We start from the raw sequence: 17,349 nt of genomic DNA, 5'->3' as shown, positions 1-17,349 counted from the left end.
TTTAAAATAGTGTTCTCCTTGGCAAAACATTTGGCTGACTTTTGTCAATTGTATCATGGAAGACAGAACCCATACCTACCACACTGGAATGTTAGTGGAAATGATAATGTAAATTAAGAGCATTTGTATGTTTTTGTTACTTCTTCCCAATTTAAACACAATCCTGCAAGAGAAATGCAAACGGACTAGACATACTGTCTCCAGTTGTGTGAAATGGAGAAAAAGCTTTGCTGAAGCTGCTTGTGGCCTACAATCTGCTCTGATGGAGAATTTAGAGATTTGGAGCCTTTTGGCTCCAGATTACAAGGTAAAGCAATTAAAAGCAGTAGTCCCAAAATGATAAATGTTTAGCCTAAACCTCTTCTAGACACATCTTCTGTTATCAGTTTTCTGCCTTGTACTTGGGGCCAGCACAGAGTGAGTCAGCATGTGAGGGGTCATGAGGTCCCCCCACAAGGTGCTTGTTTCATATAAGCACAATCAAATTGAGAGACAGAGAGGGATGAGCAGAGAACAGATACTGCTAAATATAAGACAAAACCCTCAGGCTTAATAACTATGTGTAGACATGATCTATAGTTGCTTGTACATAGAAATAACCAGAAACAAATAGACGATCCTTTTATATTTTTTAGGAACTGTATTGCCAAGGATAGCATTGTCAAGACAAGAAGAGAAAAAGCTGACCTGCGAAATTTAAAATTGTTCCACTCTCTGAACACAAGTAGGAAATAAGCCACACAAGTTGTGCATCACCGAAGTGACAGCCCACTTGAGCATTCACGTCTTTCAACTCTGGACAAGGTATGACCTTTGGAATAATGCTTCTCTGCCACAGTCTTTATTTTCTCTTTTAGGAGCTACAGTTAGCCATTTTTACATCTTCTCATTCTATCTTCTGTGCCCTACAAAATCTCTGGGTTCTTTCTATATTTGAATATCTCTGTGGTTCATTTAAATTAATTGAACATAACTTCTAGTCACATATATTTCCAGTGTGTCTACCTTCTCTAAATTTTTGGTTTTAAATCTTATTTTTTTTTGAGTGCGTGTCTGTGCAAAATACTATGTTTAATTTCATCTCACAGGTGCTTTTACGATCTTTTATTCCTTTCTCATTTTTGTGATTCCTTTGTTTATTTCATATGTATTTCCTACATAATAAGTTCATATTCCATATTTAGCAATTGTACCATCTTAAATATTTGGGGAACTAAATCTGAGGTTTGCTGTTTCACACCTTAGTTTTCGGAAAATAGTAATGAAATGGTTCTTTCTTTCACCTTTGCTTACTGCCTTAGTGTTTCTGCTCTAATTCTAGTGACTTGCTTGTCATATTATTTCTTTTTAACTAACGTTACTTTTATTTTTATTTTGGGGGTCAGTTAAAGAAGTTCATAATGTACTAAGTTCTACGTGTTGCCATTTATGTAGTGTATACATGCATGTTAGTGGGATGTCTCTTTAGGGTATCCAGTTTACCTTAAGGCTACCAACAGTCTATTGCTTTCTGCCTAATCATATTATAAACTATATAAATTCATTTTATCTAAATTATTTCATCTAATTAACTTTAAAAATAAGTTAGTGCACATACAAGGATCCCTATTACCCACTATGAACTCTGCTTAATGCCAATTATACAAAGTTATTTTAAAAAGCTGTCTTAATACTTATAATGGGAAAGTTCACATGGAGTGACAAGTACGAGATTAATAAAATAAAGATTACAAATTGAAATAAAAAGACAAAATATAGCACAATATTAAAATGGTGATGGCTGTAGTATTTTTTGTTGTTTACAACTGAAAACTGATGAGGTTTAAACTAAGCACAATAGAAGTTCAGGAAAAGAATGTATATTTGCCTATAGGGGTAAGGAAGGCTTCACAGGAGTAGTATAGATTGAGGAAAAATAAATCAAATGAAGATAAGTTAGTCATTCAGAGTCAAGTGGATGTATAGGTTTCATAGCACAGACAGGTCACACATTGGACCATTTCTTTTGTATCATTTCATCAAAGGAGAATTACTAAGTAATTTGGGTTGCCATTAAGAGCCAGTATGACAGTTAGTAAGGACAGTAAAGAGTGATTTGAGATAACCTCAAAAGCAGGTGATGAAACTTGTACATAGTGGAATCAGGATAGAGATGGAGGGGGCAGATTATTAGCAACTGGTTAAATATTGAAGAGAAATGCCATCCAGGGTGGTTTCTAGTTTGTACTCAGGGTACGTGAGTGAAGGAGGTTGTCATTCATTGGAAATACAGGAGAAAGAAGCAGATCCGTGAAGGTGTTTAGTTTTGGATTGGGTTGGAGGTATTCATGAACATTCAGGAGAGGATGTTTAGTAATTAATTAAATATATAGAAATATAATTTAGTGTTAAGTGAGCTAAAGTGATATGACAATTATTCATTATTAAGTTTTTAAAACATTTATTTTATTTATGTTTTATTATTAAAATTATTGCGATGACATTGATCAACAAAATTCAACAAGTTTCAAGTGTATACTTCAATAATTTGTCATGAGAGGTGACAATATATTTGTGTGTGTATGCAGTATGTGTGACAATAATTTGTCACACATACTGCATACACACACAAATATATTGCATTGTGTGTTCACCTCTCATAGTTAGATTTCCTTCCATCACCTCATATCTGACCCCTTTTACCCCTGTCTACTTCCCCCCTCCCGCCTTCCCTCTGGCATTTTTAAGTTTTCGCATGGGTTTTCTTTGGAGAGTGTATAAAATATGAAGTCATGAGGCAGAGTCTTGGGCAAGCCAGTACTTACAGACAGACAATACAAAGGGAGCCAATAGAGGACAGTTACCATTAAATGATTATTTTCCTTCCAATTCTTAGTCTAATCATTATATTTTACATTCGTATAATCTTAAAATGACTAGTTTAATTTTAGATACATATCTGTAACCAAAACATGGATCTTTCCTCTGGTTGCCAAATCGCTTATTTACTTCTTTAGAATCAGTGTGTCGAAGATGTTTGATCATGCTATTTTAAGAAATCGTTTTATCACGCTAAAAATTAAACAAGTAAGTAGTCTTTCGAACAAAGCAAAGCCTATACTATGCACTCGGATTTTGAAAAAGAGATAAGATTTTCTAACATTCCTAGTTTTGACTGTCACCCTGCTTGTAGTGAGTCTCTGTCCCCTATTGCTCATCATAGGTGTGTCTGGGTTTAATGTTTGCAATCCCTGTATGTGATAAAAATCCAGTTGTATTTTCTGTTTCTCTTCTTTTTAGAACATGCTTTATACGTAATTATCTTTATTTCCTAATTCTAAAGTCACATAATTTGTTGTCTCTTAGCAACAGACTGGAGAGGCTACCAGATGTATTTATTTTTGTGCTTGATTTCCGAAGTGAAGTAGACAAACTGTATATCATTCAAGAAGTGCCTGAAACTACTTCTTTATGGTCAACAGGACTATTGCAATGGCTGAATAAAAAAGGTTAATGTATTTTATTTTGATTATTTTTTTAGAAATTCTAAAATGTTTAATCATACATATTATTTAAAAAAAAAATTGAGGGTTGAAACCACTCTCCCCATCAAAATTTTAAAAATGAACTCAGAGTAATACAGAAGAATGATTAAGTAAGACTTAATTTAGCTGGAGTGCTCGCTGAACGTGATATTTGAGAGATAAGGGAATAAAGTTCCTTTAAAATGAATAGTCTCTGCTATTAAGTTCACCCCTAGGAATCTATGAATGTATTTGCAAATCTAATGACTTTCTTTCCTGATTCCTCTTGGTAAAAAATAAACTTCAATTCACTTTAAGTAGAAAACTTACTAACTGGAGCATCCAAAGATATAACTCAAAACTCTAAAACTGATTTAGTAGTAACTTATTTTTCCCTCAAGATCAGGACTGCTTTGATTTGAAAGCTGTACTGAGAGAGAGAGAGCAGAGACTGTGTATCAGTTTGCGTATTACTTCCATGGTAGTCACTGTAACAAATTGCCACAAATCGAAGAGCTTAAAACAACACAGATTTATTCTCTTATAGTCTTGAGGTCTGAGTCTTAGGAGCTAAAGTCAAGGTGTCAAGCAGAGAGAGCTCTTTGCTTCTGAAGGCTCTGAGGGGGACATCCGTTGCCTGCTTTTTTTTTTTTTTTTTTTTTCTTTTACTGGCTGTCTGTATTCCTTGGTGTCCTTTCTGACACCTTCACATTATATCTTCACTCTCTGCATCTGTCATCACACTGCTTTCTTCTCTGGTTCTGACCCCTCCCGGGTCTCTCCTGTAAGGGGCATGGCGATGCATGATTCCTGGGGCTGATTCGGGTAATCCAGGTGATCTCCTATATCAAGGCCTTTACACAAACACATCCGCAAAATCCCTTTGGCCGCGTGAGGGAACCCTGACAGGTTCCTGGATTCAGGTATGGGTGTGTTTGGGGTGAGAATGGCATTATTCAGGCAACAGCAGTTGATGTGTTCTCTTTCTGCCCACTTTAAATTTCTTCTCTCTCCCAAGTGTCTTTTTCTCTCAAAATTTTTTCTATATGTCCCTTTGTATATGTTTGATGTGATGGAGGGTTCTTAGACTTGAGAAACCAGCTTTTCTAATCTTTAAAATAAAAAACTGCACATGGCTATTTAGCACTACATTTTGAATTTTCACATGTGTTTTACTTTGGTCCCTAGTTGTAAAGAAATGTTGGGGGCTAGAGTAGAGTTGTCAGATAAGATACAGGACACTCAGTTAAAATGAAATTTCAGATTAAAATAATATATATATATATATATATATATATATATATATATATATTTTCCTATAAGTATATCCTAACTATTGCAATACTTATACCTAAAAAATAGTTTTTATTTTTTAATCTGAAATTTAGATTTAAAGGTATACGTCCCCCCACCCCCTTTTCCCTTTTTTGCTAAATCTGGCAACCCTGAACTCCCTCATGGTGAATGAATAGGATGTGTGTGGTCGACGATGTTATGGAAGCCGTAGTTACATTTTATAGGGGCTACGAGGCCGATGTAAAATGTTTGCATATTTTCTATGTGCCATTCAAAGCAAATGGAAGGTTTAAAGCATTAAAGCGCTAGATGTAATATTACTTATGTTTCAAGATAATTGCACTGCTGTCTTTGTGGAAGATAGATCATAAAAGGGTACGCTTGAAAGCAAGGGGACAGTAGGAGTAGCTGTCCAGCCAGTTTTGGCGAGACATGATGGTGACCTGAATTTAGGAGGTAATGAAAGTGGGGCAAAATGTCATTCAGTTGGGGACAAGTATTCCGAGTCAATTGGGAGCCTGATGGTAGTGGGCTGGAGGATAACCGAAAAACGTAGGTTCAAACAGGATAAACAGAAGATTAGGAAAAGCTTCCAAGCACTTGACTTTTCATATTAACTCACTGTTATGACTGCCATTCATATGTCCTTTTATACAGGGTAATTATTTGAATGCTTAGGTAATTTTATCTTCAAATAATCTGTTACCATATATGTCATAGGTTCAGACTAATATTTAAATATATATTTTATTGGCACCATTGGAGTTTTGCTATAATTATTTCAGTATAAAACAGCTTATGAGTGCATCAGATTCCCTAATATAATTCTTACAACCCATTAATACTGTCTCCTCAGTTAATAAGATTATTGAAATCTGATGCCTAAAAGTTATAAAAGAAACTGTAGTACCCTTTTCTTTTCTGAGATTCATCTAATCATTCAGCTGAGAAAGCTGTGTGCTGCAGTAATGAAACATCACATTTCACTTAGGTCTTTATAAAGCTTTGCCTGTGTCTCTTTACCTGTGACCATAAGTTAAGACTTTCTTTTCTATCTAATTTTGTTTTGACATCTGCCAGTTACACCAAATGCCCAAACTAGTCTTACTTGAAACTGTGGTTTATAAAATGTTGATTAGAATCTATGTCCTATCAGACCGTATCTAACTCTTACAACAGGATTGCAATAATTATTCTCATTATATGGATGACAAAACTGAGACTTAGAAAAATTAAGAAATCCAGCTAGTAAAGAGTGGTACCAGAATTTCAGTTAAGATATTTCCACCATGTATATTTGGACTGCCTGCCTACTTGATCTCATGGATTTCATTACATCTAGTTTATTTAATAAAAAAAGGACCATGGAACTGTTGCCTATAGATATGGAATGAATTTCTGTCCACCCTTACTAAAACTTAAGATTTTCAAAACTTCAAACAATACAATTTTAAAATGTTCCTTTAGCTTTCTTAGATTTGTAGATTCCTTTCATAAATCATATTATTATAAAAAAAATTTTTCTGTGTTAAAGATTCAGTCGACATAGAAATGAGGTGACTTTAGCCTTAAGAGACTTGTTAATCATATATTCACCTACTCACCAACAAACCAATGCTATTAATAGAAAGGGTGATTTATTAAGAACTAATAATTTAAAAGAATATAAAGAATAGTGCATCTGTCTCTTTATGGAATCAACTTAAACTTTATGTTGTTGGTTAAAATAAAGTAATAAGGCATACCGATCAATTCAAATACTTATTATGAGTCTACTCTAGGTAATATCATTGATTTTTTAAGCATAAAATATATTAGTCAAATAAAAGTATGCTTTTTCACTAAATATCAAAGGAGAGTTTAAAAGTCTATTCACAACAAATAGGCATATAGAGTTAATGGACCATGGTCCGTACAATCCATCACTTGTCACATAGCTGCTATCTAGTGATACAGTCAGCAAGTGCTTTCAGATACAGTACACAGCACTGTTTCACTGAGAACTCTCACCTCAATATGTCATCACACAGGTATTTAAACATCAGAAAAGATGTAGAAAACCTTCAAGTGGTTTTGAACTTACAAAGCCTGACAAAAGATTTATATACTTTACAGATTTGTTTTCTTCTAGCTCAGTACACAATCTCAGACTATATTAACCCATCAACAATTCTTCTTTAAAGGTTGTAAATAAACTGTAGTCAGGGATTTTACTACATGTTGCATTGGCTAGTTAAATGAATGAGTGCCCTGATTTAAAAGAAGATGAAAAAAACGTGTAACTTCCAGGCTACAGAGATAAGCTTCCTGCTCAGTATCTCTTGTTAAGATACATAATTTTGAGTTTTAAAATTAAAGTCATTTCCCTTTAAATAATGTGATTTTCTGCATCAACACTCCCTAAAAGCAGTGATCTAAAAGTTATAGATGGGCTCCGAATGAATTTAAATTGAAATTTGATTTATATAGTGTGAAAAAATTTTACTTCTAAAATAATCTATTTTGGTTCAATGTGCTAAGGCTAAGGATTGTTATATAAGGCCCACGTGTGATTTCTTGTACAGCAAATGTAACTGTGATTTGGAGGAATTGTTGGTCCTCTGATTGTTAAATTGGAAGGAGGTTGATTAATATCCATGCCCCTGGGGTCAAGATATTGTTTTGTCAGCATCTATGGCTAGAACTAGAGAATCATTTTTTAGTTAATGCAACATTGATTCAAAATCAAAAGAATGCAGATTCACAGAATACACAAGAGTAATACAACACATGATTTAGATAATGGCATCTATTATTTTTCATAAGTTTATAATTTATGTGCTTTCACATGGTATCTTCATCACATCAATAATATTAATATACGCACTATTGGTGAGGTAGGGAGCATTATGAGAAGGTGAATTCAATCGGTCCCTCTGTTTAGAGAATTTAACTTCCTGAATACATTTTATTTAATTGTTAGAGTTTAATAAACTGAATGAACAGGTAGTATAATTTCCATTTCATAGAAAAAGCAGAAGACTAGTTAAAATGTCGATTGGACCCAGTGAACACAAGTAGATATTTAGCTAAAAGAGTACACAGTCTTTGATACTTGGTCCTGTTTTCATTTATTTTATTACATTGTCTACCAAGAAAATTCTTACTCCTTTTCAGAAAACACTTTCTATATGTCTAATAAAAATATAATACAAGCAAAATCATCTGTACTTGAAAGCATATTACTGTATACCTGTTCATAAATTCTTATATGATAATATAACCAGTTAATAACTGGACAAGATGCTTACTTTAGACTATTAGAATTTGTAGAAGTATCCAGAAATTAGAGTTGGGATTAATAAAGAAATTAAAACGAACAATCAAAAACCTTAGTGTTTTATAATTTTATGGGTATTTTTAAAAGCTTTATGTTTAGAATGGTTTTTATTATATAGATAACACAAATAAGACTTTTTTAAGTGTGAAAAAGGAAGTGACTTAGAACATATGAATACCACTTTATTTCCATAGAACACTAACTATATTAAGATTTCCTTTTCTATAGTGTTAGCATAATTGCACTAAAAATAAAACATTGAAGAAAATATAACAAAAAAGAAAGCTTTTTGACGATACCTAATATAAAATGCTATTTCATAGTTATGTATAATAAAAAAATTAAAAAAGGATGTCTTAACTTTTAGTATTTAGAAAACATACTTTTTTTTATCTTGATATGATTTCCTTGACTTTGAAAAGTCTGATTCTTTTGAAATCTAAATTTATATTAGAAAATGTTTTACACGTATAACTCCCCTTGGAATGATGAAAGCGTATTTTTCATTATTACTGCCCAAATGGACTGAGACAGCATGCTATTAATCATTCTGCCCATCAGTTCACTTAAAAGCAACAATATCAACATTCCTACCTTCCGACCAAGATTCCAAAGCATCAACTCATTCGACCATTAGAGAAGAATAAAGAAAACAGGAGAACAAAAGTAGACTAATTACATATAAAAATTAAGACAATCTGTGGCACTTCAAAATATAACCAAAGTGACATTTAACTTTTAATCAACTTCGTTTTCCTCTGATATCTGTTTTTTCCTTCAGAATAGTTGTTCCGTCTCTTTCATTTTCTTCCTTTGTTTCTATTTCTGCCTCTCTCTGCCTTCCTCCCTCTGAATATTTTCTCCTCTCTTCTGTTCTCTTCACTCTTTATTTATGGAAGATAACAAGACAGTAAGAAACCGTGTACTTCAAAATCTGTTCTTACAGTTTTTTTTCCACAACAAGCCTACATCGAACTGTTAAATTGTTTTTGTAGGTGGTTGGCATTTTATTTATTTAGGTGTTTGGACAAAAGCATAGTTAGGAAATAGATATTCTGCTGTGAAGGGAGCAATGAGGAATATGTTCTATCTGCGGGGAGGGAGGGGAACGAAAAACAAAAAAAACATCACCTACTTTGTCTAAGAAACACCACCGATTTAATAATAGCTTTTTAGTCTTTAGGTTATATTGAGAAAAACTCATTTGAAAGGAAATTGAAAAAAAGAATACCTTTTAACCAAAAAAAAAAATAGAAAAAAAAGTTATAAAACTCAGAATTATTGGTTCTCCAAGAAATTACATTAAATCAAGGTTACATATATTAAACATAAAGCATATCTATAACTTATTTATTATAAACCATACGATCTATTTGTTCACATCAGTGGAATAAAAATGAGATAGCAAAATGAATTAGTTATGAATCACTGCCTTTTAATGAATGCTAACATTATAGTTATTGATTTTTCCATGATTTTTTTTCTCTAAATTCTAGAGAAAATGTTCTTTAATTTCAGTATAGTTTTATTATTTTATTCTGTGAGTGTACACTTGTGTCATTGGGTGTTCGAGTCTATTAGACTTTGCAGGTATACCCTATTCTAACCTTTAGTTCTGAAGGCCTAATTTTATTTTTCTTATTTAATATTCCTCATTAGTTTAAATATCAAAGATCCTGGTAGCTGAACACTAAAACTAATATCCTCTGGTCATTAAGAAATCTCAACAGGACACGAAGGCAAGGCCAAAGGGAAGGTAACTAAAAATCGCATGAGGTAATCGATCTTATCTTCAATGATGTTCCGTTTCTGGCAATGTTTGACTAATTTCACATCAACTCTTCCTCTTAAAACTCTTGACAAATTAAAAATATCTTATGCGAAGGCAGTGGACAGGTATAGACAGTGAACATTCTAGGGGCTGCAGTTTAGGATTTGAGAGAAGTGCAGAGTGATAATTGGGTGTTGGGGCCACTCTTTCCTTTGGAATGATTACTGACTCAGAAATGGAAGGCAGTGTCAGTGGGCTGAGAAGCTGAACAGAGGATTCTGCAGTCTCATGGGACCTGAAGACTGTCAGTTTTTCAAGGTATCGACTGGGACTCTGAAAGGTACACACCTTAATGAAAGGTGACGCCTAGCTGGATCACCAGACAACTTCACACCATCTTAGTCTCCAGTGTGACCATGCAGGGACTAGCGACCTGACCCAGGAAACACACATCTTCTCTGAAAGAAGATGACAACCGGAGGCTCAAATGATCTGTATTTTTTATTTAAATAAAGTCCATGATTCAGAAATACACAACTGATCTTAGAAGAATACAACACTTTTGTAAAAATAAGAAAAATTCAAAATATTACTGGTGGGGAGATATTTTTAAAAAGTGTTTTCAGACACAGAGTTTAAAATAATTGACAAATAAATCTAAGATTATAAGGGACAACAAAGAAAATTCTAGCAAAAAATTATAAAGGAGAAGCAAATAGGAATTGCTTAAAAAGCTCTAATAACTTAAATTATAAGTATAATAGATTTAAAAGCAAATAAGAGATAACCAAAAATAATTTTAAAATAATAAAGAGACAATTATATGGAAGATACAGATGACATATCATGAGAAATATAAAACAAAATGCAAAGGATAATAAAAATGTAATTACTGTTGCACAAGAGAAGAGTTAGAATGAGACAGACTCAATTGTTGAAGAAATAATGAGGAAGAAATTTCCAAAATGGGTAATATACCTCAAGTCACACATTAAGCAGGATAAACATTAAAAAAAAAAAAAGCCACATGTAAGCATATAAAAGAAATGCTGCTGAAAATTACGATGTGAGTAGGTTTACGTCTTTGATACTGTTCTTTCTTTTATGTGTCATATCTATTTTTCTTCCTTGGCTTATTCGTTCTTGCCTTATTTTGTGTTCCTTTAAAAATACTTTTTAAAATAGACATTAGAGATTTTTTTAGGCCTTACGATATGCATTCTTGCTTTATCACAGAATTCCATGAATCAATTTTATATCATTTCACCTATAACACAGTCTTACAAGAGTATATTGCCATTGACCTTAGCCTGTTATTTTTTGGCCACTTTTGACCATTATTGCACACCTTCATATATTATCCATCCTATAAAATAGGGTTTTTTTGAAATACAAAATGAGGTATTATTTAATTTCTCACTATTCTATATGATAGTAATAGTTAAATGCACCATCAATGAGGAATAATAAATATATGTCCCAACAAGAAAGGAGTCTACAAGAGGTTAGTTTAATCAACTTGAATGTGAGAAAACAAACTTCACATTACACTGTTGTTTTGAATGGTTTTATTATTTTTGTTTCATCAGTCAATTGTATTTTAAAGAAATTCAAAAATAGAAAAAACAGGCTTTGCATTAATGATGTATTTTGCTATTTCTCATGCTTTTCATTCTTTCATGTTTATTCATATTCTGAAATCTCTTTTCCTTTCACTCATTAAATTCATCTTTTCTAGGAGCCAAATAACTCTTTCTTCAAGATCCTGATATGAAATATTTTAAGCTTGCCTGCCATTTAGTCTGTCACGACTACTGAACACTGTTATTTTTGCCAAGTGCAACACTAAACAATATGTAAATGATTAGATTTGGCTGTTTTCCAATACAACTTTATTTATAAAAGTCAGTGGCCACCTCGTGAGCTATAATTTGCTGATCGTGATCTTTTATGTTATATATTTCAGCATATTTGTAATAACTTTTAAAATTAGTATCTGCTAATGCTGGGATCTATGTCATATCTGCATCTGTTTTTATTCACTTGTTTTTCTTGATGAATCATATATGTCTGCTTCTCCCCATATCATCATATACATATGAAATATATGAAATACATATATATATATATACATATATTTAAAAAGTTATATCAGTAATTATAGATGCAATGTTATGGAAGGTTGGGACTTTATTGTCTTTTATTAAAGAATACTGAATTTTGTTTAGGAAGGCAGGTAATTTGCTGGTAAATGAACTTGATCCTCTTGAAGCTGATATTGAAGCATTGTTAATAAGAGTATACAGGTCCCTTTCTCTAGAGCTAGGGTCGCAATGCTGCTGATGAAGCTCTTTCGGGGATCTTGGCTGAATATCTGGCCTGTTTAGTTTGGTTTTTCCACTCTGGCTTGTGTACGTCTGTTTCTCAGCACAGAATAATTTGTGGAACCTCTATTGAGCTGCCAAATAACCAGTAATTGTTTTGTGCGAAGTCTTTCATACTCTCGCCCTGTGAATATACAAAGGAGTAGTCATCCAAAGAATAAAGTTCCCCCATGCAAATTTTTGAAGCTATATCTATGTCCCCATAAAACTTTACAAACAAAGATGGCTAGCCAATCAATGAACCATCTCTTACCAACCATTTCTCTGGAGCATAAACTTATATGACTCCACATTTCCATCCTTCCTAAAATGTGTTCAAAGCTTGATATTTCTGTATATTAAAAATGTTTCTTGGGGTAAGCTATTTAAGTGTTCTGATACATAAAATAGCTTATTATAGAACAACCTCATAAGGTTGTTGTCAGAATTAAGAGGTAATTCATGTCATGTAGTCCTTAGTACTGGCAAATAACAAAGATAAATAATGCTAACCACTATTATTTATATTATTTCTGTGTTATTTTTTATGCCTCTGTTATTAGTGTTTCATCTCTGACAGGAAATATTATAGTGCCATATTACATTAGGAATGCCTGAGAACCTATTCGATGTTGCAGGATTTGTGGAGCTGTGGTTGAGGAAGACTTTGAGATGCTTTACTCTTTGAAATAGCAAGTATTTAAAATGGGAAATTTTATTTAATGTCAACAAAATACTATTTTTCTTTTTTTTTTGTCTCAACTTTTTATTGGTCTATTTTAACTGTAGAAACTTGGATTCATTTATAAGTTAGAAGAGGATGCTCACTTTTCTTTAACTTTGAACAACTATATTAGCATGATTAATACTATAGTATCTTAGGTAAACGTCATCATTCTTGTTCCCATTCACTCTAAAACATATTAATCTGTAGTGACCAAAAAGAGACTGCACATTATCATTCTTTGTGAAATTCTTTCCACTAGGATGGAAACCATATTGAGTAACCTTCTATGCTTACAAGCCTTTCAAACCCTTACCCAGTATAAATGGCTAATTAATTCCATAGAACATAACAATGTATTTTACAGCCAGAGGAACTTGCCATTACTGTCTCTAACACTGAATAAAAATCACGAGGGCAATATGGAATAATTCACACAGTCAAGAAATACTCAGTTAAAACACATGTAAATTAGCTTGTAAATATGCTCACACAAATAAACACTTCATTTACTTAGTTGGGCAACTTAATTTAAGTCTATACCCCCATGTCAAAATCATATTCTCTCATAAATGAGTTCTGAATAGTTCAGCTAGCTTGTCCTGAGAGTTTTGAGGTGTTCTGCTCTACTCTAATTTGATTGAAAAAATATTTCACTTAAAAGTAGGTAAAAACATATGATGGATTAACTGGCTTTTGAACCATTCATAAATAAGCTTTGGGTTAAGGTAATTCTCAACCTGAAATATCATTCTGGAGATATATGAATATTCATTTTCACAGATATTTAGGATTCAAATTTTCAGTATAAATTCAGATCATGTAATTCAGTTCTGATGTATGTGAACTAAATTTATTAGACAATTATGTTTTTACTCAGTTACATACTTAGTGAAAACATCTAATTATGTGTTCCTAAGTCATCAGTATGGTTTAGTAATTCATAGTCTCTCTCTCACTATATATAATATGATATGTTTATTTCCACATTATGCATTATATCTGGTAGACATATTTATGTGTATATATCTATAATAAATGTGTATTATATAACATTATTTACACATATATTTATCCTATACATTATATAATGTATATATCTATATTAGATACAAAAGTTAATGCATCTAATAGATACATTGATGTCTATCATATATTTACATAAATATATAGAGACAGAGATAAAGATAGAGAGAATTTAATAGATGCCATTCAAAATAAAGATAGTTCAGACAAACTATATTCCCACAGTTACAGCATTGTAGAGATGGTTATAATCTAATAGAGTTTTTTTTTTACCTTATGATTTTATATATTAATCATTTAACCTAAGATGCATTTCTCAAATAATATTAATTACTATTATGCCTTTTAGAAATAGTTGGAGAATCAATGTAAGAACTTCAGGGGTATCAATAATTGCTTCCAAAAGAGGAACTAAATAAACCAAGTAGTTTTATGAACAGGAATCAATACTACTGTCAAGGTCTAGATTATTTCCATGCTCTATAAACTCTTTTTGAGCATATTATAATGGACATGATTGATAAAAGTTATTAGTCTACTTTTCATAAAATGTCATAAGCAAAATAAAATCAGATACAGTAAATTCTGAATCAATATAAAATATTAGACAAAAACTATTATTGCTATTAATATATAAAGTAGACTCTTATTAACTATCTTGAATGGTTAAAGTGTAATTCTATGAAGTTTGGAATTGAATTTGGAAAAAAATGTACTCTGAAAAAAATCATATAAAAGTTAGAATAACAGTTAAATGATCTGAAAAATAAAATTACAATATGACATCTTATTTTAATTATATGAACATTTAAAATTAAATATTCATAGCTCAGAATAATGTAGAGCAATGCATACTCTTATAGTATCCTTGTACTAAATTGTTATGTATTTTTTGTCAGTTGTCAATATTTATCAAAATCTTCAACTAATCTGATAGGAATACCCCATAGTTCTATTTCTTAGAATATATGGCAAAGGCATAATTCAGATAAATGTCTAAATGTATATATGAGGATGGCATTGCAATGTTATATACTTATATAAATATACATATATACACACACATATATATTATTAAATATTTAAGAATTGTATAATTATCAAAATGATAAAAGCTGATATTGTGGGCATACTTGCTATATACTAAGTATTAAAAATTGTTTCATTTAAACTGTATAGCAAGCCTATTTTGTACAGTTATTTTAAATAAGAATCTGAGAATCAGAATAAAACAATTTGCTATATAATATTTAGTGGAAAAGTCACAAGGATTCAATTAAAAAAATCTTTACCTTTTATTAGCCATTTTTATTGTATCTTGATAAAATATTAATACATCAATTAGGCATTTTCTAATGATTATATGCAATACCATACAACCTTTAGAACAAACAAGACTATATAATAGTTTTGGAAAATTCTTATGGTATATAATTCTTACATTACTAAAATATGTTAAATTGAAGATATTGCATAACTCTCTCTATAAACTTTTCTGCCTGAATTTTGGCAACATTACTATGTGTGTGTGGAGTAGAAGGGTGGGGAAGGGGAGAGAGAGAAAAAGAAAGAGGAAGAGAGAGAGAGATGTTTGATTTAAAATCAGCACATCCCTGTCCTTGTAGATCTTGTATTCTTGTGGGGGAAATAGGTAACACTTATAGAAATTATTTAAAATATTCATTTTTACATTTAAAGAGTGTGACCTGGGGAATCGGCATTTTCTAAAGAACACAGAATGATCTGTAAAGACCTTTGGAGCCCGAGTTGCTCAGGATGACTAGGGTGGTCCGGGTGAAAATGGTGATCAGAGAAAGTCTTTTGTGATTAAGGGCCATTTGTGACTTTGAAGAAGTGGATAATGCCATAGGATTGTCTGGGGAAGATCATCTCAAGAAGAAAAAAATAACAAGTTCAAGTCTGATGTGGTTGAAGTCTGATTATGTTCAAACTCTGCAAGAGAGAACTATGCTGAGGGTAAGGAATGAAAGTATGGAAATGGAGCTGTATGTATGGTTAGGTCTTGTAGGGTTTTGTGGACCGTTTATGTGAATGTGGAATTTACTTTGAAATAAGGTACTTTTAATGGGTCTCAAACATAAAGTGCTATGTTCTGACATGTACATAATCTTGGTTCTCAACAAGTAAATGAATGTGTGATATTAATAATTAACTTATACCAATAAAAACTCTGATGTTTATATTCATGCCAAAGTAGTTTATAAAATAATATTATACACACTTTGAAAGTAGAATTAATTTTACTAATTTTACAGATTAACTCAGATATGTGAGTAAACAACAAATTTAATCTCTGATTATTTTTTCCCACTTTTCAAGTTATATATATTAAGTTGTAAATTTAACTTTGCATCATAAATATACTACTAATACTCAGGATACAGCTCCAGACTACAAATATGAAATTTCTTTTACCTAAGTAATTATGATTCAAATATTAAAAAACAGACATGTGATATATGTAAAACAGAACAATTTTAGTAATTAGTCAAATTTTTTTACTTTTTTCTTTTTTATATGTTTACCTTAAACAATGAATTGATCACTTGGTCTTCTCTTTTTTTCTGTATGTATTTTTTTCATTGCTGTTGTGGGAGCATGAATTCATGTATTCATCATTTTTAAAATCTTACCTTACTAAGGCTTCAATTTTTAAATTAGAGTTTCCTTCTTAGAGAAGTTTTAGTTTTAGACAATAAGTGGGCAGAAGGTACAGAGTTCTCCGGTACCCTCTCTCCCCTGTTAGTTTCCTCCTACATTAGAGCGGTGTATTTATTATACCTGATAAGCCAATATTGATACACTGCTATTAACCAAACTCTAGTTTACCTCAAGGTTTCCTCTTTTTGTTGTATATTCCATGGGTTTTGACAAATGTATAATGACAGTGCCATACAGAACAGTTTCACTGCCCTAAAAACCTTATATGCTTCACATATTTATCCTCTTCTTCCTCTATCTCTACCCACCTCCTCGCACAGCTGATCTTTATACTGTCTGCACAATTTCGCCTTTTCCAGAAAGTCATATAGTTGGAATCATATAGTATGTACCCTTCTCTGGTTGACTTCTTTCACTGAGTTATGCGCATTTACGTTTCTTCCATGTCTTTCCACACCTTCATAGCTTCTTTTCACCACTGAAGAATATCGCATGGTCTGAATGTACCAGTTTGTTTATCTGTTCGCCTACTGAAGGACATCACAGTTGCTTGTGAGTTTTGGCAATTGTGAATAAAGCTTCTGCAAACATCCATGTGCAGGAATAAATGTGGATACAAGTTTTCAACTCCTTCGAGTATATACCGAGGAGCATAATTAATTGCT

Source organism: Pteropus medius, unplaced genomic scaffold, assembly GCF_902729225.1.
Source record: "Pteropus medius unplaced genomic scaffold, Ma_sr-lr_union100, whole genome shotgun sequence".
Lineage (NCBI taxonomy): Eukaryota > Metazoa > Chordata > Mammalia > Chiroptera > Pteropodidae > Pteropus > Pteropus medius.
Note: the sequence above shows the minus strand (reverse complement) of the source record.